The 26,860-nt window shown below is 34.4% G+C and overlaps 1 protein-coding gene and 1 non-coding gene across 10 annotated transcripts in view; one reads left to right on the top strand and one right to left on the bottom strand.

Annotated features, from left to right (window-relative positions):
- St7 (suppression of tumorigenicity 7) overlaps positions 1–26,860 on the bottom strand; it is a 259,768-nt gene that overhangs the window by 184,404 nt on the left and 48,504 nt on the right. The gene's annotated exons all lie outside the window — the stretch shown is intronic.
- Positions 7,682–7,753, top strand: Trnas-cga (transfer RNA serine (anticodon CGA)). Its single transcript has one exon. It is a non-coding gene; the product is annotated as a tRNA-Ser (tRNA).

The raw sequence follows: 26,860 nt of genomic DNA, 5'->3' as shown, positions 1-26,860 counted from the left end.
TTTGCTGATATTAATTATTTTAAAATATCCATGCTACTGTAATAACTCTGGCTAACTTAATGTCTATAGCATGATTCCTTGGTACATAAATATTTCTAGGCTTCACTGGAGGATAAAAGCAGAACACCCTAGTAAAGACAGAATTCACAGTAAAAAAAAAAAAATCAATCAGTGTTCTACTAAAATTATATTTATCCTCAACGTAAAACATGAATATGCAATAAAGAGTCAATCCTGCACTGCAGGATGACACATTTGTAAACTCCTTAAATGGAAATCAGTAATACCCTTGCAGACACATTGCTCAGGCTTTCTTCTACATGTTTGCAGCCTTCACATCATAAGACAGATACAGCACAGAGAGCTGTTTCTCAGAGAAATATTTAACATTCCAGAAAGCATCTTCTACAAATGGTAACTTTGAATCAATCCAGAGAAAAAGGATGGATAGAGTAAAGGGAACAGAAAGAAGGAGTGAGGGGAATCGGATAAGGTTTGGTGGTGGGATGTGTATGTGTGTGAGTGTTTCCATGGAACAATTCCTATAAAATAAAATTAGAGAAGAATATTTTTCAAGACATTAGATTAATTCAAGTTAACTATAAGCCCTTTGGGCAATGACACTTTTGCATAGGCCATTTTAAATGTAAATATGAAAGTCTAAATATATCAGCAACCTATTCTGCAAATGATAGTTTTTCCTTAGAGGAACTGGCATCAATCAGCACTTCATAGTGACAAACAGGTACACATAAACCCACTGGTAAAGAAATGAACTATCACTAAATTAAATCCCAATATTTAAAATAAATAAAGTTTACCCAAGGTCATTCCCTACAGACTTATTGTAAACCAATTTTCTCAGTACAAAGTGCTACCCAAAGAGGGGATTTGCATGCATGGAGTAAATACAATTACTTACTAATTGATAGCATGAGCCCTAATACACTTTTCATCCTCTAAGCTGATCTTTTTGGGTAGTTTGGTCACAGTGATGCAAAATCTGACTAAAACATTCATTCACCCATAAATCAACTTTATAGGCTGGGTATTGTACTTAATTAAAAGATTATATAGTTGCCAAAGATCACTAATCCAGTAAAGGGTAGAACCAAGATTCAATCCCAAGTCTGTGTTGCTCCAAAATTCAGTCTTCTTTTTTTTTCCTCACTTCCTTTTTTGTTATTTGTATTGTTTGAGATTTCTATAATGAAAATGAATTCTCATGTGTCAAGGACATGATATATTACTTTGGACATACACTAAAAAGATTAACATGGTTTGGTGTTCTAAAGAATAGCTCTTACCCTATCCTTGAGAAAAGAAAATGTTAGAAGGTGTCAACCAGTGTGCAATAAGAGTAAATATATAAAATATATATATAAGAGATAGAGAAAATTAAATCTGGAATCTGGCCTACATAGGTCAATGTAGAAACAGGATGTGAACAGGTCTTCCTAGGAAGCTTTGAAAAGATCATCAGAAACAAAGACTCCGGGTGAATTACCGAAAATTATTTTTGAAAGTTATATTAGATGAGAGAGAGAAAGAGAGAATAAGGGAGAGAAAGAGAGAGAGAGAGAGAGAGAGAGAGATCGATCAATCATTGGGTATATTTCATTTAACAATATAATAATAGAAAGTCTAGCCCTTTCCCCTTTCCCCCAGTCTTTCTGTTTAATCATGCAACCTACCTCAACATCTCCACACTGAGCACAATGATGTTCTAAACGTAGCTCTTGATCCTAGATAAACTGACACTAATATCCTCAGAAAGCATTCCACAGTAAATTGTTTTCCATGACATCCATTTGCCATTGAGTAGGTAGCTTAAATGTTGGGAAGAGATGAGCTAAACCATGTCAGATATTGGATTCAATTTTATCTAGAAATAATTTTATGAAATTCAAGATGATGCCATTTGCCTTATTGCTAAGTCCCATTTGATCCCTCCCTCACACATTCAGAAGCACTGTCTATCAGTAAAAGCATTTGGGGATCCTTAAAAACAACAGGAAAAGAAATCTTTAAGTAAAACACAGCATGCTGAATATATAATATATAATGGGTAAGTTATTTTAATAGCTTTATGAAAATAGAATAAAATCATATATTTCTACCATCCACAGTAGGAGAATTTGAAAAACAAAATCTCAGCATGCAATTATCTTTACACTAACACAAACTGCCTACTCTTCGTAGGTGATTTTAGAGGCTAGGGTGAACCTTGTGCCAGTCTTTTGCCATTGCTCCTGTTTTGTTCCTCCTTTGATCTATTACATTTGAGTATCTTCTTAGTTTAAATGGCATCACAAAGTCTTTCCTCTATACCTTGAAAATGGCTGTCCTCAGAAAGCTTTTGTAGTCAGACTGTGCATTAAAGGCATAACTTAAAAATACAATTCTTCATATTTTCATATAAAATACAAGGTCACAGGACCTACTCAAAATTCCAGATTCTCCTAATCACCAGCATAAAATACTAACATTTGAGGGAAATCTGCCTCACAAAACATGATTCAAGCAATTGCTCCAGCTACCCATGCAACCTCCATGGCAGCTGTTCAGGGCAAAGGTGCTCATTCCCCTCTTACTGCCAACATTCCTAGAGCAAGAATGGTGGGCCCAACAATGGCTTTTAAATTGGGTTAGAAGAAGGAAACTTACTATGAAGTGACATGTTAAATTTTATTAAGAGTATAAAACAGCTGGGAGTGGTGGGGCATGCCTGTAATCCCAGTAGCTTGAGAGGTTGAGACAGAAGATCATGTGTTCGAAGCCAGCCTCAGCAATAGCAAGGCGCTAAACAACTCAGTGAGACCCTGTCTCTAAATAAAATACAAAATAGGGCTGAGGATGTGGCTCAGTGGTCAAGTGCCCCTGAGTTCAATCTCCAGTACCCACCTCCCAAAAAAGAGTATAAAACAGGTCTTTATTCTGAACTATTAGAAAGAAAAACTGACATTATTATCATGCCTACTCATACCCCTAGGAAAGGATATGAAACTGAGTTTAGATTGAAAGATTCAAGCATTTGCCCTCCAAATGTGAAACATTTAACCCAAAACAGGCAGCCAAACCAAAGGTATATAAATATTATACATGGTTGCTCCAATGATAGGCAACTGTCCTCTTCTCTGAAAGAGGGCAGCTTACATGATTATGCCACTTATGGAAAACAGTGTCTGGACAGAAAACAAACAGTACAAAGCCTAGCACAGTTGGTATTCAGCCTTATTCCTACTATCAATTCTTAACAGCAAGCAGAAGTCCAGTCAGCTGAGAGCAAAATACCCACTAATATCCTGTCCAGATTAACCAATCCACTGATAAATGATAAATGTCATGTTATCCTTTATTCCAGACATGATTCTCTTTGGGGCCTCACACAATACAATTGATAAAATACTCTGCATCATTTGGACTCACATCCAACCATTTGTATCAGCAACTTGACTGCCTGCAGAGTAGCTCACTGATAGGGAAGTGGTTTTAACGGCATGAAAGGCAAAAGAGAAATTTTAGTGTTTCAGGAGTGGGAGGTTCTAAGAAAACACAGGAAAGTCAAGTCTCAACACTTGGAATGAACCTTGCAAACAGTAATAAACAATTCCCAGGGAGATCTATTAAACATCAAGTACTATTTTACTTGTCAGCCTGGGACCTCTAAAAATATACTCTGGTATCTCAGGTTTAGAATGCTAATATCATAAGAAACTTCTACAATGGGTTATAAAATAGCTGTATACTCTGTGTTTGCTTCTCAAAAATTCCCAAACATCTGATTTTTCATTTTAATTAGTAACAAATATTTATTGATTCATATTAGATTCTGAACTACTGAAATATTTGGAGATTGGATATTCTACAAAGAATTTCCTCTTTTCAAACAAACAAAAACAGACAAACAAGAGTAATGCTAATTTTTGAAGCTAAAAATTAGAGTACATCCAATGTCAAAAATAAATGAATTAATGAAAGAAAGAAAGAAAAGAAATTGTTTTTGTGGTACTACATCTCCAACCCATAACTCAGTTTTATCTACTTAAAAATGTCAAAGAGGGAAAGACAGTCAAATGAATCAGACATAACTTTTCTATGTACATATATGAATATAAAAGCAATGTAATTCCACATCACATACAATCACAAAAAAATGGGAAGATATACTCCATGTATGACTTATATGTTAAAATACATGCTACTGTCAGGTACAGCTAAAAAGAACAAATTTTTAAAAGGTCAGAGAAAATCTTTAAAATATTCATAAAAAAAGTAATTCCTGCTGGCTACAGTGGATAGAATGTAGATATTTCCCTTATTAAAAATGAAAAAGCCTAATAATCAACTTTCTATAAAGAGAAAGGTCTAATAACTATGAAACAGATTGACTTAGTTAAAATTTCTATTATGTGTGTTCTTTACTTTAAGCAAATTAGATGAAACAAATAAAATTTGAATTTGCAGATGAATTATTTGCTTTTTAAAGAAGTATGTCCCTCAAAAAAAAATACTAAAAATAGAAGATGTTGCTTTCATTCATTTGAAATAGTCTAGTGGCAAAAGGAATCAATGTATAATTTCAGGAAACAAAGGCTAGACTTACTCTGCATCCCTGAATTATTGTTCCATTCTGACACTACACACAGCTGGTATTACGCAGACTCCAACTTCCTCAATAAGAGAGGCTGGAAAAAGACAATGTAACACTGAAAACAAACAAACTATAGTCAGGTGTGAGGCTGATGATTTCCCATCAGATGAAGACCCAAGGACTCAGGGATCTAGGGATTTCATATAAAAACAAGAAATAGGGGGGAAAGCACCAGCTCAGTCTGTCACTAGTGTAAAGCCTAAAAGAAACAAACAAAAAGTAAACTCAGAGGTATATCCCTCCTTACATGAAGATAACTCTGTTCATCCCAATTAAAAATCAAGAAAAGTTTATCAAATTCTTCTGGAAAAAAAATGCCACTTAATCCATCTAAATTGAGGCTAAACAATGCAAAGCAAGCTACAAGATCTATATCAAAGTACCATAAATCTTTTAAAAATAATATTCATGTTTTAAGATAATCTAACAAAAATATGAACATATAAACAAGGAAGCAGCTATTTATATTGAGAAAGATTCTCTTTAAATATCAAGTTTGAAATAAGTTAAGATGATATCATTATAAAGGTATGAATTCTACTCACATTTTCAGACCTTTTTCAGAATAAAGAGAATACTGACATTGTGTTTAATTAAGACACTCTGAGAGTTGAAATTTAGTTGTTAAATGATGTAAAGGATAAAACCTAAACCCACGGATACCCTCCCCTGAACACATCATAGACTTTCATATAGCAAATGAATCAATAGAAAACTTAGTTAAATATTAATTCTGGAGGTTACTAACCTAAGTAAACTCAAGTCCTTGAAAAAACACAGTGCAATGAAAGGATAAGGCAGTAATGTAAATGACAAATATAATAATTATAAGATTAAGAATGATTAAGAATTCATTGACCCTTTTCTAGGTAAGTAACATTTTAAGGCATTTAAAACTCAAAGTAGATCCATACATAGTACTATCTGTATTTTCAACTGAGAAAGGAAAAAAAAGCACTAGTTAATTAATCTACCCATGATTGCATAGCTAGAAGAATAAGGATTCCAGATCAGAAAATCTGACTCTTGCCTTATCTGACTCTAGATCTTATAACCCAGAACCCATGCTCCCTCCATTATAAAGCCAACAGGATATTTTTTAAATGCAGAGGGGGTTTTCTTTTATTTTGTTTGTTTTGGTAAGAGGCAGTGAATGGGAGGAAAGGTGTTAGAGGGGGAATGATGTTGGAAAAAAATTTTGAGAGTAATTGTTCTGTTTAAAAGAGGTGTTTATGATGGCAATTATAGAATGAAGTTTTTAAAAAAAAAAAAAAAAAAAACAGGCTGAGAACTGCATTGGAAAAACCAGGAAAGTTTGTTATTAACTAGTACTGAGATGACCAGCAAAGAGTAAAAGAATGGTTAAGATATAAATAGCTGAAAACAGGGCAGATCTAAATAGAAGACCTGGCATGAGAAAAGGCACTCAGGAAAAAGCAGACCATTCTGTTTGGCTGCAGTACACATACAGAGTAGTAGTGGGAGTTAAGGCGGAATGGGAAAGCTGGGACCATATGGTGGCTGGCCTTGAACACCCAGATGAAGAGTTTATATTTAGTTCAAAAGGCCATGAAGCCTCAGAGTGTTCTAAACAGGTGTTGGGCATTGAGGAACATGATCTGCAAGCTAACTGACACAAAAGAATATATATGGAATTACACAATTCCATATATATTAAGGCCATGACAAAACTAACTTTAAACTAATTTAAAATTAATGGCTGCCTGGTGGGGAGGGAAACTGTTTGGAAAGGGTACAAGGGAACTTTCTGAACTGACAGAAATGTTCTATATCTTTCTTTGAGTTGTGCTCTCAAAATTCTGTATCAAAACTCAAATGATTGAATATCTTTGTATTTTACTGTATGTCAGTTATATATCAAGAAAGAAAGAAAGCCAGCTAGCTCACCTTATGGAATAGACCTGGGTATGAAGGCAGGATAGCTACAGAGAAAAGCTAAGGTGACTATCACAGAAACTCAGAATGATAATACCTGAAGAAACAAGAGGACTGATAATATACAAATATATATGTGCAATATTGATTATTCAAATCAATATTGATATAGAGTATATTTGCATGAATTGTAATTTCATTTACCATGTCCCCTTAGAATGGAAGATGCCGGATGGCAGGAACCAAACTTAATATTTTGCATTTAAACCAATTTTTTCCTTTCCCATTTGTATGTCTTTGATGCTACTGTTCCTATACTAACTTATATTCTGGTTATATCAAATTCACACAGTATGTTGATGATACTACTATGTAAGGTGTTTCTGCTATGGAAAACTTTAAGAATCATTAAATTTCCAGTTTCTTATCATGGGTCATTAAGGGCTTAACACTCTGCCTTTTTCACTTAATCATTACAGTGCTCCCATGAGGTTAACAATCACCCCCATTTTACAAAAGCATAAACTGAAACTAAGAGATAAGATGCTCAAGACAACATACTAAAATTAGGCCCCCTCATCTGCCTGACTCAAAACCCAGCTACTTAAACACTGTGCTATATATTTATACTAAAAATAACTTGCAAAGTAGGCCTGGGACTAAATCAGAAAAGGGTGAGAAAGCACAAATGAACTCATAACCCATTAAGTATATTTATCCCTGTAGCTTTCAAAACACTACATTAGATAACCAGGGTTATTTATTATAGGATTATCATTTTCAAGCATCTAAAACAAGAGTGGATGGCTTTGATATTAGTATCTTTTTAAGCATTGATAAATATGTTTAAAGATTTATATTTATAGTACATATACATAAAATGCAACATTAAATCATTAAATCTAGTAATTCGGGCTTCATGAAGTTTGAGAACTTAGAAAATTATTACAAGTAATGTCAAATAATTAGAAAAGATTCTTTAAAAGATGAATTCAAGTTCTATCTAATTTTTAAAGGTGACAAATGTCATCTCAAATCCATTTTAAAAAAGAGATTGGACTTCAAATATCTTGAAATCATGAGGATCCATAGATTTGTAAGATTCTTAAGAGTTGATAATCCAAAGGCTGCGGGTATAGCTCAGTTGTTAGAGTGTTTGCCTCGAATGCACAAGGCCCTGGGTTCAATACCCAGTACCACCCAAAAAAATAGAGTTGGTAACCCAAGAGTTTAAGAAGAGGAGAAATCCTGATTCTGAATGTGAAACCTACCAAATTCAGATTTCTCTGATTAAAGAAATGTGAATATTTAGGCAAGAACTGGAGGGAAGTATACATAAACAAATTAAAGTGGTTATCCTAAGATATAACAAAAAAGAGGAAGACTCTAGATAGGGCAGATGGGACAAACTCTAGATAGGGCAGAGGGGGGAAGGGAGGGGGCATGGGGCAATTAAAGATGGTGGAATGTGATGATCATTACTATCCAAAGTACATGTATGAAGACACGAATTGGTGTGAATATACTATGTATATAACCAGATATGAAAAATTATGCTCTATAATTGTAATAAGAATTGTAATGCATTCTGCTGTCATATATAAATTTTAAAAAATAATAAAAACTTTAAAAAAAAGAGGAAGAAAGAAAGAATCCATCCTGTTGAAAGAACAAATGTTTCAGGGTCTTACAAGCAACATTTACATGATATTCTACTTTAATTAAATATTCTTTTAACAATCTAAAACAAATTAGCTATTCTATAATTTCATAACTGCTTTTACCATTGCTAAAATAAACTAAAACCTAAATGAAAGAGCAAACATACCATGTTCGTGAATTGGAAGACTCGGATAATGTTAAAATGTCAAGTCTCCCCCAAATACATAGCCATGTACATTAAATACACTTTTAATCAAAATCCCAGCAGGACTTTCTTTATAATCAAGAAAATTAGAAAGTTTATAAGGCTATGAAAGCATCAAGTATGGCCAAAAGTATATTCAAAGAGAACAGATTCGTAAGGCTTACACAACTTGATTTCAAAAGTGATCATACAACTATAGCAATTAAGATTATGGTATCAGCCTAAACACATGGATCTCTGGAATAAAATGAAAATATAAAAAATATAGGATCAATTAATTTTCTTATAAAGTTGCCAATTCAATAAGGAAAGGACAGTCTTCTCAAAAAACGGTGCTAAAACAAGCAAATATTCCTCTGGTGGGAAAAATATGAACATCCATCCTTACTTCATATTGTACACATAAATTTACTCAAGATGATTCACAGTATACAAAAAAGCAAAACATAGAACATTTGGAATAAATGAGAAAAATCTTCACAATCTTAAAGTAGGCAAAATTTTTTACATAGTATAGAAGCTGATAACCTGAACTTCTTCAAAATAAAAACATCATTAAAGAAAATAAAAAGGAAAGCTAGAGACTATAAGAAAATATGATCAATACATATATCTGATGAGTGGCTTATATAAAAATATATGAAGAACTCAACAATAAGAAGATAATCTAATTTTTAAAAGAAGTAAATTATTTAAATAGGTGCTTCATAGAAGAAGATGCACAAATGACCAATAATTACATGAAAAAATGCTGAATATCTTTAAGAAAAACAATAAAATCACAATATGCCACTACATACCTACTAAACTGCAAAGATTGGAAAGAGAGATGATGGCAAATATTGGCAAGTAAAACAACTTAACTCCTATCATTGCTGGTGGAAATGTAAAATGCTGAGAGCCATAGCCAAGTAGGAACGATGCATGGCAATTTCCTTGTCAGCCTACCCAATGTTGCTTAGAGGGAGGACTCTCCATTGTGGAAATGGGCTTACCTTGGACCTAGGTCATTTGCAGTGACATTGCATGAATGTTTTTGAGTTTTGACTTGAAAGGTGACCTTGCTCAGGGATTCGGGTTTAGGGTGGATCTGGGTTTAGGGTGGATCTGGGTTTAGGGTGGATCCTGCTGGGAATAGGGTGGATCCTGCTGCCTCAGGTGCCCACTCCTTGAGTTCCTGTTGAGTTCTTACGGGATTCAGAGGGTATTTGGTACGCAGAGCCCGGTGGAGGGTGTATTTTTCCCCAGAACGTGCGTGTAGAGTGCCGGTGAGAGTTTGGGAATAAAGAGTTGCTGTTTGAATCTACAAGGCTTTTGTGGTGGCTCGATTATTTTGTGTCCAGCCAGACTGCAGCAGTAAAATAGTTATAATTACTTTGGAATATGGTTTGACAGTTTCTTAACAATTGCATTTTGGGTATGCAATTGTTGAGAATGAGAAATGAAAACATATGTTCACATAAAGAATTAGACATGAGTGTTCAGACAGTTTTATTTGTAAGAACTCAAAACAGGAATTAACAGCATCAACAGATAGATGGATAAACCCAGTACATTATTTGTGCTATCCAGCAATAAAAAGAACTGAACTATCAACAACCACAACAAATAGCTGAAAACATTATGCTAAACAAAACAAGTCTAACAAAAGTAGTACATATTGTATAGCCCATTTATCTGAACTTCTAGATAGAGACGATAGAGATAGACTATAGAAGGGCACAAGGGAACGTCTTAGGGTGACAGAAAAATATTTTACCTTGAATGTAATGATATGGTGGCCATTTGAGTAAATACATATGTCAAGAAATTCATCAAACTTTACAAATGAAAGTGGATACTTTTTATCATATATAAATTGTTCATCAATAAAGCTATTTCCAAAAAAACGGTTTATCTTATCATAGTCTCATATTTTACAAACCAAATTGTTTTCCTTGATTCATGTGTACTGGTATCCAAAAAAAAAAAAAAAAAAAAAAAAAGTCTCATCCATGCTGCCTTACCTAGTGGAAACATAGAGTTGTAGTATCACTACCGTGTTCTCTCCCCTCACTGCCTCACCTTGTGGCCCAGATAAACTTAGATTTCTTGGAAGACTTTTTATTCTCTTATCTCAAGGTTTCATAATACTTTATTCCCATTCAATAAATATCTGAGGAATTGAATAAAATAGATATTCAGAAACTATCTTAATTTTGTCAGCTAACATTATTGTGAGAACAGATGAGAATTGAAGACTTCAAATACCCTCAGGTTTTATTTTTTTCTTTAACTCACTTTTAGCAGAACCTTTTCTAACAAAATATTATGCATAAGTCCAATAATATATAAAATATACATACATTTGTAAGTTCAAATTTATAATTTTTAATACTAAAGTTAATCACTGAAAAATAAAAGTTCATGTATTGGCACTTCCAATATATCAAAAATAGTTATTTATAATATGTCAATGTGTATCTTTGTCTTTCAGATTTTTAGCAATTAAAAATAAAATTTAAATCAAACACCAAGAGAGAACAATGATCAGCAAACTAAGATCCATGGGCCAGTCTGCTCATCATTTGGTTTTTATATGGCCCTGATGCTAAGATTGCTGGTGTTTTGTTTTTTACATTTAAAATGATTAGAACAAATAAAAAAAGAAAAATAACATTTTGATATGTAAAAATTTTATGAAATTCAAAATTTAGTGTCCATAGTTGTGTTTTATTGGAACACAACCACACTCATTTATCTTTGCCTGCTTTCGTACTACAATAGTAGAGTTGAGTAACTGCAAAGAAAACAGTATACAAATCTAAATATGTTCTGGCCCTTTATAGTAAAAGTTTGCAGATCTCTGATTTAGAGAATCTCAGCAGCATCTCTGAAGAACCAACTTCATGGAGCAAACTTTGGAAACTACTGTATTTTCCAAAGATGGTCACTATGATATTTTCCATATTACATGCTCTTCTGTAATGTGACCTTGCCACTCCCTCACCACAGGAAGGGATCTAATTCCCTTCCTTTGAATCTGGCTCATCTCAGTGATTTAGATAGCCTATAATATAATATGGTATAAGGGACTTCTGAGACTTCTAAGAAGAGATCATAAGGAACTGTGCAGTTTCTATCTAGGACTCTTGGATTACTCCAGTCATGGGATATTTCCCCCAAGAACCTAGCACCATGCTTTCTAAAGGGTGAAGGATGAAAAAGCCAAAGATAGGCATTTCTTGCCTACAAGTCCATTGAGCACCAAGACAACAAACAGCCAGTCCCAACTGACAGCCAGGAACCAGAGCTGCCCAGGACCTTCAGTTCAGATAATCCTTTAAGATGACTCCCGTACCAATAGAAATCTGACTAAACTGCATAAAAGACACTTTATGAGAACTATCTGCAATGCCTAGACAACCCAAAGAGCTATGAAAGATAATACATACTTGTTTTAAGCCCACTAAGTTTAGGGGCAGTTTGTTTTACAGTAAAAGATAACTGAATTACCAATATACTAAAACAAATTTAGAAAAAGTTTCTATCAAGAAATTCCAGATTTCAGAGGCAAGGCCTGGCTTTGACCATCCATATGTATCTCCAAGCCAGACCTCACCAAAAACCTCTCCCTAGAGGTAACCAGGGGTGAGGAAGTAGTACATACTCCAATAGAGTCACTGTAACTTCCAAATTTATATGCATTCCCATCATGCCTGCTATTACCCAAAATATGCCAAAAAAAAAAAAACAAAAAACATGAATCTTGTTCTAAAACCCTCATGAAGAAAGAGAAAATAAGTTTTCTGATTCCTGGAATCACTTCAGGATTGCAAACAAACAATTCTCAGTTTTTGTGGTTATATATAAATTGATGATTAAAGAAATTCATGGGGATGTGGCTCAAGCAGTAGCGCGCTCGCCTGGCATGTGTGAGGCCCAGGTTCGATCCTCAGAACCACATACAAAGATGTTGTGTCCCCCGAGAACTAAAAAATAAATATTAAAAAAAAAATTCTCTTTCTCTCTCTCTCTCTCTTAAAAAAAAAGTTTAAAGAAACTCATTACCATTATTTAACCTTTAAAAACAATAAGTGAACTTAGATCAGATATGGTCAAATTATCAATGTATGGCAAATATAATATATAGCAGCAAATTTGAACTTAGTAATAAAAGCCCATATTCTATTATTCTGTTTGTGTCACCTGCTCCTGTTATAAAGAATGATAAGTTAAGAGTTTTTCACTGATATGTTTTGACATACTAGTAATGTGATAAATTCCTTAGCCTAGAAAATTTTATTAAATTCAGTATAACCCCCTACAAGCACATCATATTTTCAATGCTATTACCTTAATCCATAGCAGATTCAAATTTTAAAGAATAAGTACTTGATAAGGGCAGTTACTCTGCTAAGTTCTAGAGTTACATCTTAAACTGGTGTAAATTTCCAGACAGGTGGCAGCTCTGAATCATTAACCCATTGGCACTACTGAGAACCATAATGTGAAACAAATTATGTTACATCTAAAGGGACATTTCTGGAGTACATAAGATTCCTAATTTGTTCCTTAATTAAGTTTTTGTAAGTTTATTTAAATACTCATGTATGCAACTCTTAAACTGACATGAAAATATTTGTACTGTCAAGTATTTTAAGTGGAGAACATTCTAACTTTTAGTGACCATTTCTACAAGAGTGCTACAACCAATTAGTGATGCCTATCACAGGAGCAACGAAAAGTGAGAAATATTCTGGGCATTTGCCAATCCTGATCCATTTCATTCAGTTCTTTGCAGTGTTCCCCTTCAAAGATCTCCATGATGGAACTTTCAGTCTCCCCTTGTTTAGCCAATCTTTCCCACTATTAGATGGGATTCTCCTTTGATAAGCTCGTCCCTACTGCAGATGTCCTGGTTCCACAAGGCCAATTCCCCTAATGCCAAAAGTCCATTCAATAAGCCAGACTTTGAGTTTAGATGGTTAGGTGGCCAAATCCTGGTAATGTGTGATAGAGTCACAATTTGAATCCAAGCAACTGAGGGCCAGAGTCTCTGCACTAAGTCACTCCTTCTGGCATTTCTACAACATGCATTAAATTTGATCTGTGTTTTACAATTCAAATATACCTGAATGCATTACTAAATCAAATGAAAAGAGTAAAAATCTTACAAATATCACACAGTAAATATGATTTTTAACTGAAAAAGTTTGCATATATTCTAATTAAAAACATACTAACCAAGTATGTTAATTAATGCTTTATATTCATTAGGGAAAATGAAGAGAAATCAATCAATACTCTTAAAAAGCAACAAATAAAAAATGATTGTATGGTTTGTACTCTAGGGTCCCATATAGTCTTGTATTAAAAGTTTAATATTTGAACATAATTTAGTGCATTTACCATTATTAATGCTTTAAAAGTATACATAATCAGTGACTTTTCTAGCTCAGAATCCATAACAACAATGAGTGCTATTCACATCCTGTGAAACTCCATGGGGATTCTATAGGGAACGCTTCCATATATGGTAATTTTCCCTGATAGACTCTCACAATTTATTCAGGATATGAATCTGGTCCACTGTGACAATGAAAACACATATATAACTGAAAACACATATATAATTTTTGCTGAACAAACTACAGACTAACAAATAAGGAGGTAAGCACTGAAGTGAAACTAAGAAACCACTGGATATTTTTATTATACTTTTTGTACAACTGAAATAAGAATATAAATATCCAGAAGAAAAAAATTATTCCTATCTTGGTTTTAAATATTCCCTAGAGTCTAAAAATTACAATGTCAACTATTAACAGACAAAAAAGTCAAAAAGGAAATTTCACATCAGAACTTACATTGACACAAAATATGAAAGAGTAAGACAAGTGAAAAATACTATATTGGCTTTAACTCCCACAGTTTCCTGTATGACCATGTCCCTACAAAAAAGTCCCTGTAATTCATAGTTATTTTTTCATATTTGTGACTTACAGCAGTCTGTGGTACTTTATTTACCCAAAGTCATACAATAATAATATCTTCCTTTTACACACAATCCTCTAAGTGTAGAGTTAGACAGCAGTTTGGGTGTACACACTCTTCTATTTTTTGCTTTAAATCGGTTTAAAACATCTAGAAATCCAATATAGCTAAAAATACTCACACAACATTAAAGTCGTTAGAAAGGAAAATAGCTGGTATCTCTAAATTATCTACTTTCATATGACAAATTAGATAAAAAGGAAAACAAAATATAGTAGTAAAATGCCAAAAACATTAACATCAGAAATAGCAGATTCTGACATGATTTAATAAAAATTAGGGACTTATATTGAAAAATGGTCCAATTGTAAATAGTCATTTTTTTCTTTTTGTTTTTAACCAGTTGTTTTTTGTTTTGTATTTTTTTGTTTTGTATATTTTTTGTACATTGGGGATCCAACAAGGGCTCTTTGCCACTGAGCTATATCACCAGCCCTTTTAATTATTTATTTTGAAGCAGGGTCTCACTAAACTGTCAAGGCCAGCCTTGAACTTGCATTCCTCCTGCATAACCTCCAAAATCTCCAGGATTACAAGTGTGGGCCATTACCACCTGGCCTGACTGGCCGTTTTTGAATAACCATCATCACTATTCACATCAATTCATAGCCATTACACCAAAACAATAAATCCAAGTCTAATCTCACTTGTGACAAATTGTCAAGAAAGGTCCTGAAATGTACATAAAAGAGTATAACTCTTCAAGAGATGCCTGTTTAATTATAGTATCCTAGGGACCTAATATTGCTAAAGTATGTTCATTTGACTATCTCTCACACAACGGCTCAAAATTTGAGACTCTACCTTGTTCTTGGCAACACAATATCATACTCAGTATTAAAACCGACAAGCTGTCAATTCCAACTTGAAGCACTTATCAGTAATGAAAATAAAATGCAAGAGTGAAATCTCTAGTGGCCATCACAGACAAATCACATGGGGCATGTCCCTCCAATCCTTCCCAGATTCTGACTACCTATCCCAAGTTATGTAGGGATCCAAAAGATGGCAAGGAAGACACACGAACCAGCCACATCAAACCTAAAGAGAACTGATCTCCTTACAAGCCCATCATTTTCCCATGTATGCTAATCTCCCCGGGTGGGTCTTTCACTAACTACCACTTTGTTTTTGCTTGGATGATTCTTCCCCTTTCTCTAGATGTTCTCTTTAGTCTATTACAACCATGACAAAATCTTGTGAAGAGGGATTAATGATGCAGTTTGCTCCAAGGACACCCTGTTTCTCCATAGGGAAGGGATTTCTCTCCTCACTGGTCTAATAAGGCAAGTGCTATGGAAGACACAATAATGTGTTAGACCAGGGCACAATTCCCAGCACAGCACATCTTAAATAGAATCTTTCAATGGTACCCTTGAGAAATGACACAGTTAAACATGGGAAAGAAGGGAAAATGTGCCCAGTAAGTGTGAACTGAATAAAAGTTCATCACAAATATTAAAGTTTTTATTCTGTGGAGAATAACTAGCTTTATGAGGGAGGATATAACCCAATGGCAGCACTACAAAACTAGTTTTCTTTGCTCCACAAAAATAAAAGATGAACATTTGTTTAAGAGGGAAATTATTTTTTTTTTTGAATTTTGAACAACTCAACTGATTAATTTAAAAAATATAAGCTATCATTAAAACAAAATGAGTATCCCAAATCTGTATTTTTTGTATTATTTATTTGGTACTGGGGATTGAACCCAGGGGTGCTCCACCACCGAGCTACATCCCAGCTCTTTCTGTTTTTATTTTGAGACAAGGTCTTGCTAAATTGCCTGGGTTAGCCTCAAACTTGAGATGTTCCTTCCTGCCTCATCCTCCCTAGTCACTGGGATTACAGGTATGTGCCACTATGCCCAGCTCCAAATCTGCCCTTTTAAAATGTTTTTTTTTTTTTTTTTAGTTGTAGTTAGACACAATACCTTTATTTTATTAATTTATTTTTATTTGGTGCTGAGGATCAAACCTAGCACTTCACGTGTGCTAGGCAACCCTAGCCCCACACATCTGCATTTTAATAATATTTTCCTCAATAAAACTTTAATGAATAGCTCCTCTTATACCTAAATTACTCGTACCTCAGAAACTAAAATTGCATTTCCTCAAAGCAGATAAACAGAAGATACATTACCCTAATCTTTACACATGGAAAATTTTAATAAAGAAAATGTTCAATGAAATAAAGCAAGATGGTGACAGAGTTAGAGAACACCTCAGAGTTACTACACTTTCCACTTTATAATGATTAGTCTACAATTACTACAGTTGACTTTCATTTCAAAATGAGGCCAAAATAGATTGTAGCCAATCTATACAACTACAGGAGAATAAGATCCACTAAGTCAAAGAGATAAAACTGGTACTGTTTGTGCTTGGGCTGTGGCTCAGCGGTGGCACACTTGCCTGGCAAGTATGAGGCACTGGATTCAATTCTCAGCACCACATATAAAAATAAATAAAATAAAGGTCTATCAACAACTAATTTAAAAAAAAACCTGGTACTGTTAAAGGCAGCAACTAAAATGATGTTAGACATAAAAGAACCCTTAATTAATTCTGTTGCCAGATCTATATAAGTCTTTAACATTGATTAACTAAGATATATTCCTTTAAAAGTTTTATTTTTTTTTATTTTTTAAAATTTTTGGTTGTGTTTTGGGTAGTTATTTAAATCAAGCAACATTATTTCAGTGAGACAGACATAATAATGTGATTTCTAAGCTACTGCAAATTTCTGACTTCAAAAATCTGAAACATAAAATCAACTTAATTAATCCAATATTTGAAAGTTAAGACATTTCCATCTCATAAGCAAAGAGCAAGGAGGAAAAATAAAATTTAAAAGAGCCATTTATGACACGAAGCTATGTCATCAAAAGTCAAAATGGTGGTTACCTCTTGGCAAAGAAGGGAAGTAATATAGACCAGGAAAGGCCACAGGCACATTTCCTGGTAAAATGGAAAGAAGCTGGGTAGTGGATCTACAGGTGTGAACATGGGCACAAATGCACTGAGCAGCATGTACAATTAGACTCACCATGCATTTGCTCATAAACCACACCTCAATTTGAAGAGTAGAAGCATTCACTACAAGTAAAATGCTACAACCAGAAACGAAGGATAAAAATCACAAAATTTTTGGAAAAGTCAGAAAAAAATTAACGTTTCCAGAACCTCCCATAAATTACACACAGGTTGGATGGTTAAACAGGTATTTCTTATGATGGTTTAGGAAGAACACCATAAGTGGTTTGGGAGAGCCCTCCTAAACTAACCAGAATTTCAAATGTGACTGTTTTTCTGCATATTCTAAATATAGATAGTTTCAAGCTTTTAAAATAACCTCCACAAGTTGGAAATCAAAAGCTTAGAAAGCTATGCCTTAAAACACAAAGAAAATCTACTTGTCTCAACTCTGAGCACTTGAACCCAAGTTAAGTCTAAAGAAAGCAGGCCATTTTCAACATTTATGTTCCTTAACAGAATGAATCTACCTACGTATGGGTTTCTAGAGACAAGTAAGCAATTTTTAAAAAAACCTAATACTCGGTAAAAGCAAAAAATGTCAAAAACCTGTGTGATAGTATTCTGTCTTCTGAATGGTATTCTGTTCTGTTTAGTAATGTGTGGTAGCTATGGACACCAAAAGCAGCCAGAAATTTTCAAATATACCATATAGAGTATAGATGCTATTATCAAAAGATCAAGTTTGATGATCAAGAAAGGCTGTGTATCTGCTTGGTAAAACAGGCCAGACAGTCCAAGAACCCAAAGACTCCCACACTGAGTTTCAACTTCCATTTTCAGCTAAAATAATTAATATTAAAATAACAGGACTAATTTTCCTTTAGTATTCAGAATAGATATTTCTGTCCATATCTAGAGTCCTACTTAAGTAAAATTCCATGACTGAAATGAAACTGGGAGATGGTTGCTGACACTTAATGATCTATTTCTATTTCCTGAATGACAATAATTCCAAATTTACCAGTAAGTAAATTTAAAAATTATTTTTAAGTTATTAGGAAATAATACTATCACCTGATGAATAAAACATTACATCTCACTATTATTTTGTCTTAAACTTGGTTAGGCAATGTGGCAGTTTCAGAGATGGGAAGCTTCTACAATGAAATGACAAAAATTAACCTGTGAAAGAGTCGATCAAGAAACAAAAGAATTGAGGAGTACTAGCTCTCAAATGCTACTATTCTCCAACAATCATCAACTATGCAAATTGTAACACTGACACCTGAGATCAAAAAGTAAAGGTCAAATTACAAATTCAAAAGAAATAGATGTCCTAAATTTCCTGCCTTAACCCTCTTTCCCCTGCAAAGCCAGTGTGGTGCCAGTGTTTGACGTTCTAGCCCAGCAGGTTGAATCTCCATAGACATTCTTAAACTATAACCTTTGCTTATAGATGATGAAAAAATACCGTGCAGAGCCTGTACAACTGCATTGACAAGTAACATTATTCTATACCCAACATTAAATAATCATCAAATGGGTTGGTAATAATTTTTTAAAACCAACTTTAGGTGTCTATAACTGCTATCCAAGCTCAGCCCATTGTGCAGGGCCTGCTCTGCACCAAAGCAATTTCATTGTATAAGTTTTAAGACAGATAGGATGCTGCTGGATTGTGCTGCCAGGCAAAATATCAAAACTGAAGCCACTGTAGGAAAAATCCACCTTAAAAATAAAGGTATTTCTTATTCTTTTGTAATATACATATAACATCTACTCTTATGTTTTTATAGACTTATAAAAAGGAAGAGTGTAAAATAATACCCTTTTCTCTCCTCAGATGAAAATTGCAAGCCCTTCTTCCCAGTCTTATTATAAACACTATCATCTCAGATTCTTCCAGCATCTATTTTAGGGTTTAAGCATCATTATGGGTCCACAAACAATAGATCAGTGACAGGCCTGATCCCATCAATTAGCACGTTCCAGGGAGGCTGCCTGGATCCTGTCTTGTTACCTCCCTCTTGGAGGCCTGGTTTTGAGCACAGTGACATCCCTAACCTTAAGAATGAATAACCCAGTTAAGGGGAGTCCCTTCTCTGAGACCGATTTCTCTATAATTAGAGCCAAAATACAAATGGTGTTAATGACCTAAGGTAAATTGGTATGAACTCCAAGCCAATGAAACCATGACAGCAAGCAGATTTCTCAAAAGCAGAGAAGTGGAATCCATTTACTTACATGAAGATTCAGTGCCAAACATGGCTGGCTCCAGAAGCTGCTTTTTAAAAAATTAGAAGAATGAGGGGGGAAAAAAAGGAAGGAAGAAAATCAAGGAGAGTGTGGTTGTGAGTGGAGAGATGAGCTGGCTACACAGCAGGGGTCATGAAGCCAGACAATGCAGTCCGAGCTGTGTCCAGCTGCCAGATTCAGGATTCAGTTTTCAGTTTTCTCCCGTGTGATTGAAAAGCATGGTCTCCTACAGCACCCAAAACCGAAAGGCAGCTTTTGAAAATCCACCAGGCAAAGGAAAGCCGACGTGGCTCTTCTGGGATGCGGTGAGGCAGGACTAGGTAGGAGCAGGGCAGGACTGGGAGCAGCAGCAACAGCGGATACTGCAATCCTCAGCCCTGCCGTAGCAGTAAGACAATAGCAGGGCTTATGCATACGCTGGATGACGTCAGGGACACTGCACAGACTGACTGCGCGGCTTGAGCCAGAGGCTCCAAGGGCTTCAGGGAGCAGTGTGATTCAAAGGGGAATTCCTTCGTCATAAAATGCACAACACCAAAAACCACATATACATTCCCCCTCCTAAGGAGCTCTTCATCCCTGTGATGCTATACAGTAAGAGATCTCAAAGAAATTTAAACACTAGCTTTATAGAAACTAACCACAAAGATATGCAGATCAGGGTTCTTGGTTTTATTGCAGCAAACCAAACTTTTCAAGGGAATTAAGAATATCAGAAATGAGGTGGGGGGGGGGGGGCAATCCACCTTTTAAAAGCAATTACAGAAAAGTTCAAAGTTATTTTCTCTAAACTTAAGGTAGATTAACAAATCAAGGATTATACACTCAGTCACAAAGAAATGGAAATATGCATACTACTGCACAGATATTCTGGGAATTTACATGCACTTTATAAATGTACCAAAAAATAACTCTGTAAGTGCTCTAAGCACTGCTTGGCACACAATGAGCACTCAAATGCTAGCAATTACATTATCACTTATTTTGCAACTATTATTCATATGTGAAAACCACTGCTCTAGAAATACACTTATACTCATATATTTGTCCTATCTTGTTTTTTTTGCCTTATTTTTCTTAATTTTGCCTTATGATAATTACAGTCAATTTTCAGAGAAATCCAGATATTTTAAGGTTATGTGCACATACCTGTATATTATAGCTGTGTATTGGTGGGCATTTGTGACCTATACATACATATATATGTATGTATGGTCATATATGTGTATATATATATTAATCTACTCACACAAAGAGACAATTAATAACTTGTCTCTTGACTCACTGGAAAAATAAAAGTTTTCTTGCATTATCATATTGTTAGAAACCTGTATGAAAAACATACATAACATACTAGAAGAAACAAACTTTCATTAGAATGTCTATTCAACACAAGCAAGGAAAGAAGTTTTAATGTTTTAAAAATACTGTAATGCACAAAATATATGAGTGTGTGTGTGCATATGTATATAATCATATATCCCCCACTTTTAAATCATACACAGCAGGAAGTTCAAGAGTTTAAAAGTCTCCTCTCTACCCATTCATTCAAGGTATATACCTTTTCCAATAATTTATTATTTTTTACAAAGATCTGTCAATATAAAAAGTTTTCAAACATTAAACTGAGATATGAATGTAGAATTAAAAATTATCAAATGTGATGATCATTATTATCCAAAGTACATGTATGAAGACAGGAATCGGTGTGAGTATACTATGTAAGCAACCAGAGATATGAAAAATTGAGCTCTGTATATGTAATAAGAATTGTAATGCATTCTGCTGTTATATATAAATAAAAATAAATAAATAAATAAATTTTTTAATTAACCATCTAAAAATATCATCAGTAGTTTTTCTGGTCAGTATGTGTAGCTCTATCTCATCCTTTTAATGGTTTCATAATTCACTGTATGAATGTACTACAGTTTATTTGAGGCAGCTTGACCTTGAGGTTACTGAAAAAACTGAACCATCATGAAGAAAGTGTGATGATGCTATATAAATTACAGAACAAACCTCTGTTATAAAAAAGAATAACAATAGCTAGTATTTACTTTATGCTGAGCACTATTCAGGGAACTTCACATGTATTAACTAATTTAATCTTTATAAACAAACCTATGAATTAGATATCACTCTTATCCACATTTGACAGATGGTTGAATAATTTGCCAAGGTATTATGGTTTGGATGTGAGGTGTCCCCTCAGAAACTCCCATGGGAGATAATGTAAGAGGTTCAAAGGAGAAATTATTGGCTTGTGAGAGTCTTAACCTAATCAGTGTTTTAATCCCCTGATAGGAATTGAGTGGTAACTGAAGTGGTAGGGTGTGGCTGGAGGAAGTGGGAATTAGGGGCATGGCTTTGGGGTATACATTCGAATCTGGCATGTAGAGATCTCCCTCTCTGCTTTCTGATCATCATGTGAGCTGCTTCCCTCTGCCACACCCTCTGTCATGATGTTCAGCCTCAACTCAAGCCCCAAGGAATGGAGCCTGCTGTCCATGGGCTGAGACCTCTGAAACCATGAGCCCCCAAATAAACTTCTCATCTTCTGCAATTGTTCTTGTTGGATCTTTAAGTCACAGCAGCAAAAAAGCTGACTAAAATTCAAGGTAATGCAGATAGTAAATGACATGCTGGGATTCAAACCCAGGCAGTCCGATTCCAAAGCAAAGCTCTGAACCACTCTGCCACGATATCTCTTGAAAAATGAATAAATAATTGCCAAAATTATATGGCATTTTAAAGACTCAACTGTAATAAAGAGAAATGAAAATGTAAAGGGGAAAAAATCCTTAAAAGAGAAATGTCACCAAAGAAAACTAAAAATGACAGAAATTTTTTTTTAAAACTGCAGTGTTAATAAAATTGAAAATTAATAAAAATACACCCCTTTAAAAATAATCAGTCAAGTCAATAACAAAGGGGAAATATAATAACAATACTTAGATGTAACTGGAAGTAAGAAATTCAAAATGTTTGAATCTTAAAGCCAGGAAATTATCTTACGGAAGTTGTCTCTTATTTTTATTAATTATTTTTCCAGGGGGAAAAAAATCTCTTTTAAATTGCATATAAGAGATTGTATGTGAATACTCACTCTGTGTATGGATGTGGACATCAGAAAAGGGACAGGAAAAGGAGAATAAGAAAATGATCCCTAGGTAGGAGGCATTCTCCAGCAGAGGCCACAATCTATTTGCAAAAAAGCTTTTACTAACTTACTTACATTATTCTTCTTTTAACTCATTCATGATGGTGTATATATGAACATGAAAATGCATTTTCCTGAGAGCCTATATTTTCTTTGTGACATAGACTTCCAAGAGTAAGTTAAAAGATGCAATACTCTTTTCAAGAAGTCTACTTTTCAACAACTAGAAACATAATCAATATGCTAAAAAACATAAGGCACCTCACTTGCCAATAACACTAGACACAAATCATAGGAGTCATCCTATGAAGGCTTCTGCATACTGGAAGCCTGAGGTATTTATAAATACTTTAGAAGGTCTATATCCATATCATTAAAGACCCATAGTGGACAAACATGGTTCCAGAAATTTAGTTTTTGCTCCAATTCTCTCCTCTAGTCAGTTCAGAAAACAATACAGATTTTAAGAAAATTGCCTAAGGAAAATGTAATGAAGGAGCGGGGCAGGGTGGCACATACCAGTAATCCCAGCAGCTGGGGAGGCTGAGACAGAAGGATGGCAAGTTTAAAGCCAGCCTCAGCAATGGCAAGGTGCTAGGCAACTCAGTGAGACCCTGTCTCAAACTAGGGCTGGGGATGTAGCTCAGTGGATGAGTGCCCCTGAATTCAATGAAAGAGCAAGAAAGGAAGGAAGGAAAGAAGGAAGGAGTAATGAAGGAAAATGAAGGAGGAATAAAGCTGATCCAAAGTCCCTCACCATTCTGTCTCCAAAAATATTCCAAAACCAATGTGATCTTTGGATCCATTCTGTCTAATTGTCCCTGCATATGGCATTGCCCTTCCATTCATAAAGACAGTACTCTTAATTTCAGGATAAATTTAGCAATGAAAGAAAAGATTAACATTCACACTAATTTAGTGGTCAAGATAACTGTAAAATTAGAAAGCTATTAATAAAGAAAGATAATAGTTAAAATCTTAAATTTAACAGATTTAAAGGAAATCCCATTCATGCATTCACTCAACAACTATTTTTCTGGGAGCCTTCTGTTCATATTCTACAAGTGTAGCCACAAACTCACTCCCTTCCCCATGAAGGTTATGCTCTAGAGGGCAGGGCAGACAGAAGACAGACAAATATGTAACGTGTAAAGTGGATGTATATATTAGGGAGAAAGAGGAATTAGAAGAATGTGAATGACTCAACAGGAGGGTTGCTTTAGGTAAAACTGTCAGGTAGGGCCCTAAAATGGTGACATTTCAACAGAGACATGAAACAGTGAGGTTAAACCACATGAATAACCTGGAAACAACATGGAAGGAAGAGTATGGAAAAGGCCAAAAAGAGGAGTATTTGAGGACACTAATTTTTTTTACAATAAATCTATTCTTTTTTTAACTAAATTATATTTATTTATATGTGGGACTGAGGATCGAACCCAGGGCCTTGCACGTGCAAGGCGAGCGCTCTACTTCTGAGCCATAACTCCAGCCCCAATAAATCTATTCTTGACTCATCAAATGTCAGCTTTCTATTGGAAAGTATCTTCTTTAGTGCTATGATAATGCCATTAGTACAAAAACCGTTGTACTGAATTGTGCTGACTACAGAATAAATTTTCTTTTCTAATCTAAAATAATTCATTCTCCCATGAACTAAAAACACGAGTTCTTCCCTTCAAAGTTTAATAGACTAAAAAATAACTATATTTGCAAATGTATTCATGTTTATAAAAAACACTATATAAGACTATTCAAAATAGCTTCCTACCATACCACACAGCTAATTTAATCAATGTATTTATGAATGTGGCAAAAACTTAAACCACATATTCTCTCTACAACAAACACACAACAAATTTTAAAAGTGTTATATCTATGAATTTCTCTAAAGTCACTTACTTTGTTCACATTAAAGTTTTTATTTTCTTAATATTCTTGTTGATATGTGTTTGTTAAAGTCGTATATCTTAAAATATCAACTATTCATATATATAGTATTAGTTAAAATGAAAGAACTAATCAATGACTGTTATTTGGGGGAAAAGGTAAAAATTTATTATGAAAAACATACCCATCGCTGAGCACAGTGGTGCAGGCTTGTAATCCCAATAGTTTGGGAGGCTGAGGCAGAAGGATCTGAGTTCAAAGCCAGCCTCAGGAATTTAGTGAGACCCTAAGCAACTCAATGAGACCCTGTCTCTAAATAAAATATTTTTTAAATGGGGAGGGAGGATTGGGGATGTGGCTCAGTGGTAAAGTGCCCCTGGGTTCAATCCCACTACTAAAAACAAAAAGTAAATACTCATAGGAAAACTATTTAGTAGAATTTTACAAATTTGATTTCTTTACATCTGGTTTCAAGTGTGTTCTTTCATGCTTCAAACTTCTAAAAGTAGGTAAGGTTAATTGCCCCAAATAGATTTGTATAAATCTATAAAATCCTGCTTTAAGCCCTTCTCTGAAAGAAGTGTGTGTGTGTGTGTGTGTGTGTGTGTGTGTGTATGCTCTTTTCCTTTTAATAGGATTTTTTTGTTCCACAATTCTGAAACAGAACTTACTGTGTGTATGTTTAATATTTAATTCTCTGTAAGTTACTTATCCTAAATTAATCACAATTTGTATGCAATGGATTCATAGTAAGGAATAAATTGGTATATATTTTTAAAGTACACAAAAACCAACATAATTTTAAATACAAATTCAAATATTATAATTTAAGTCATTCTATATAGGCAGAATATATTTTAAATTAAATTTTACCTGTATAATCCATAATGAATCAGTAAACAGGAACCCGTGTATTTTCCAAAGTGCAACTCTATCAGCCACAAAATGAACTGGCTCCCTGGACAGGCAAACTACTCTGGGAACGCCTCCCACCATGTGACACCAAGCTTACCACATTTCTTATCTCCAGCCACCACTGTGGCTTTCCTCCTTTTGACTATTCTTTCAAAGTCATCCTTAGAAAAAAGTCTGTTTCATTTGTTCCCATTTCATCCCTGTATTATAAGGTTAAAACACTAGGGGGAAAAAATTCTTGTAGTTATCTAAGTTAAAAAGAAGGTATTCATGTGTCATCCCACTTCTCAGTGTTACGAAGCTACACAGCCTGAAGGAGTCAGTGTCCAAATTCTTAGTCAGAATTTTGTTGTTCTGTTCATTCATGAGTACAGAGGCATACTTGATTTATTTGAAATGCACTTGATTAAATTGAAAACAAATCTAATAAAGGTGATGAAAAAACAATTCCTTGAAGTCTACCTAAAACCTTAACCTCCAAGCCATATATCAAAGTCATGAAACAGATATCAGCTGGAAAGGACATGTGGTCATTATTGAACAGACTCTATGTGTTGTAATCTTCAGTGTCACATTGCCAAATACCCAAAGCCATCTTTTGCTTCACTGCCAACTGTTCTGATCTTGAGTATGTCCCAGCTAAAACTTTAAATTAACAATGGCTACTTCATCTTGATACAACACTGCACCTCAGCAAAGAATAAGATATAAATAAATAAAATGTTTCTCAATTTTCCTTTTTTTTTTCAAGCAACCTGAATGTTTGGACAATTTCCAAGTTAGAACTATTAAGCTTCCAAACTGCAACTACTTTGTAGAAGACAAGGAACTGGCTGTTTGGAATGATTCTGTTGGAGTAGTGGGGTATTTTGTTCTTTTTATTTTTTTTTATTGGTTGTTCAAAACATTACAAAGCTCATGACATATCATCTTTCATACATTTGACTCAAGTAGGTTATGAACTCCCATTTTTACCCCAAATACAAATTGCAGAATCACATCAGTTACACATTCACATTTTTACACTGTTTTGTTCTGTTTTGCTTTTATTTTTGCTTTCCCTCCACCAAATATGTTTCTCCAAAGGGTAATCATAAAGTTGACAGTACTTTAAAAATATGACTTCGAATCCAATATGATATCAAAAGCATGTTGTACAGAAATCTATAAATACTGAGCTAAATATTATTAACAGATTCCCTCCA

This window comes from Urocitellus parryii, chromosome 3 (assembly GCF_045843805.1).
Source record: "Urocitellus parryii isolate mUroPar1 chromosome 3, mUroPar1.hap1, whole genome shotgun sequence".
NCBI lineage: Eukaryota > Metazoa > Chordata > Mammalia > Rodentia > Sciuridae > Urocitellus > Urocitellus parryii.
The sequence above is the reverse complement of the archived record's forward strand: the minus strand, read 5'-3'. Positions and strand labels throughout refer to the sequence as shown.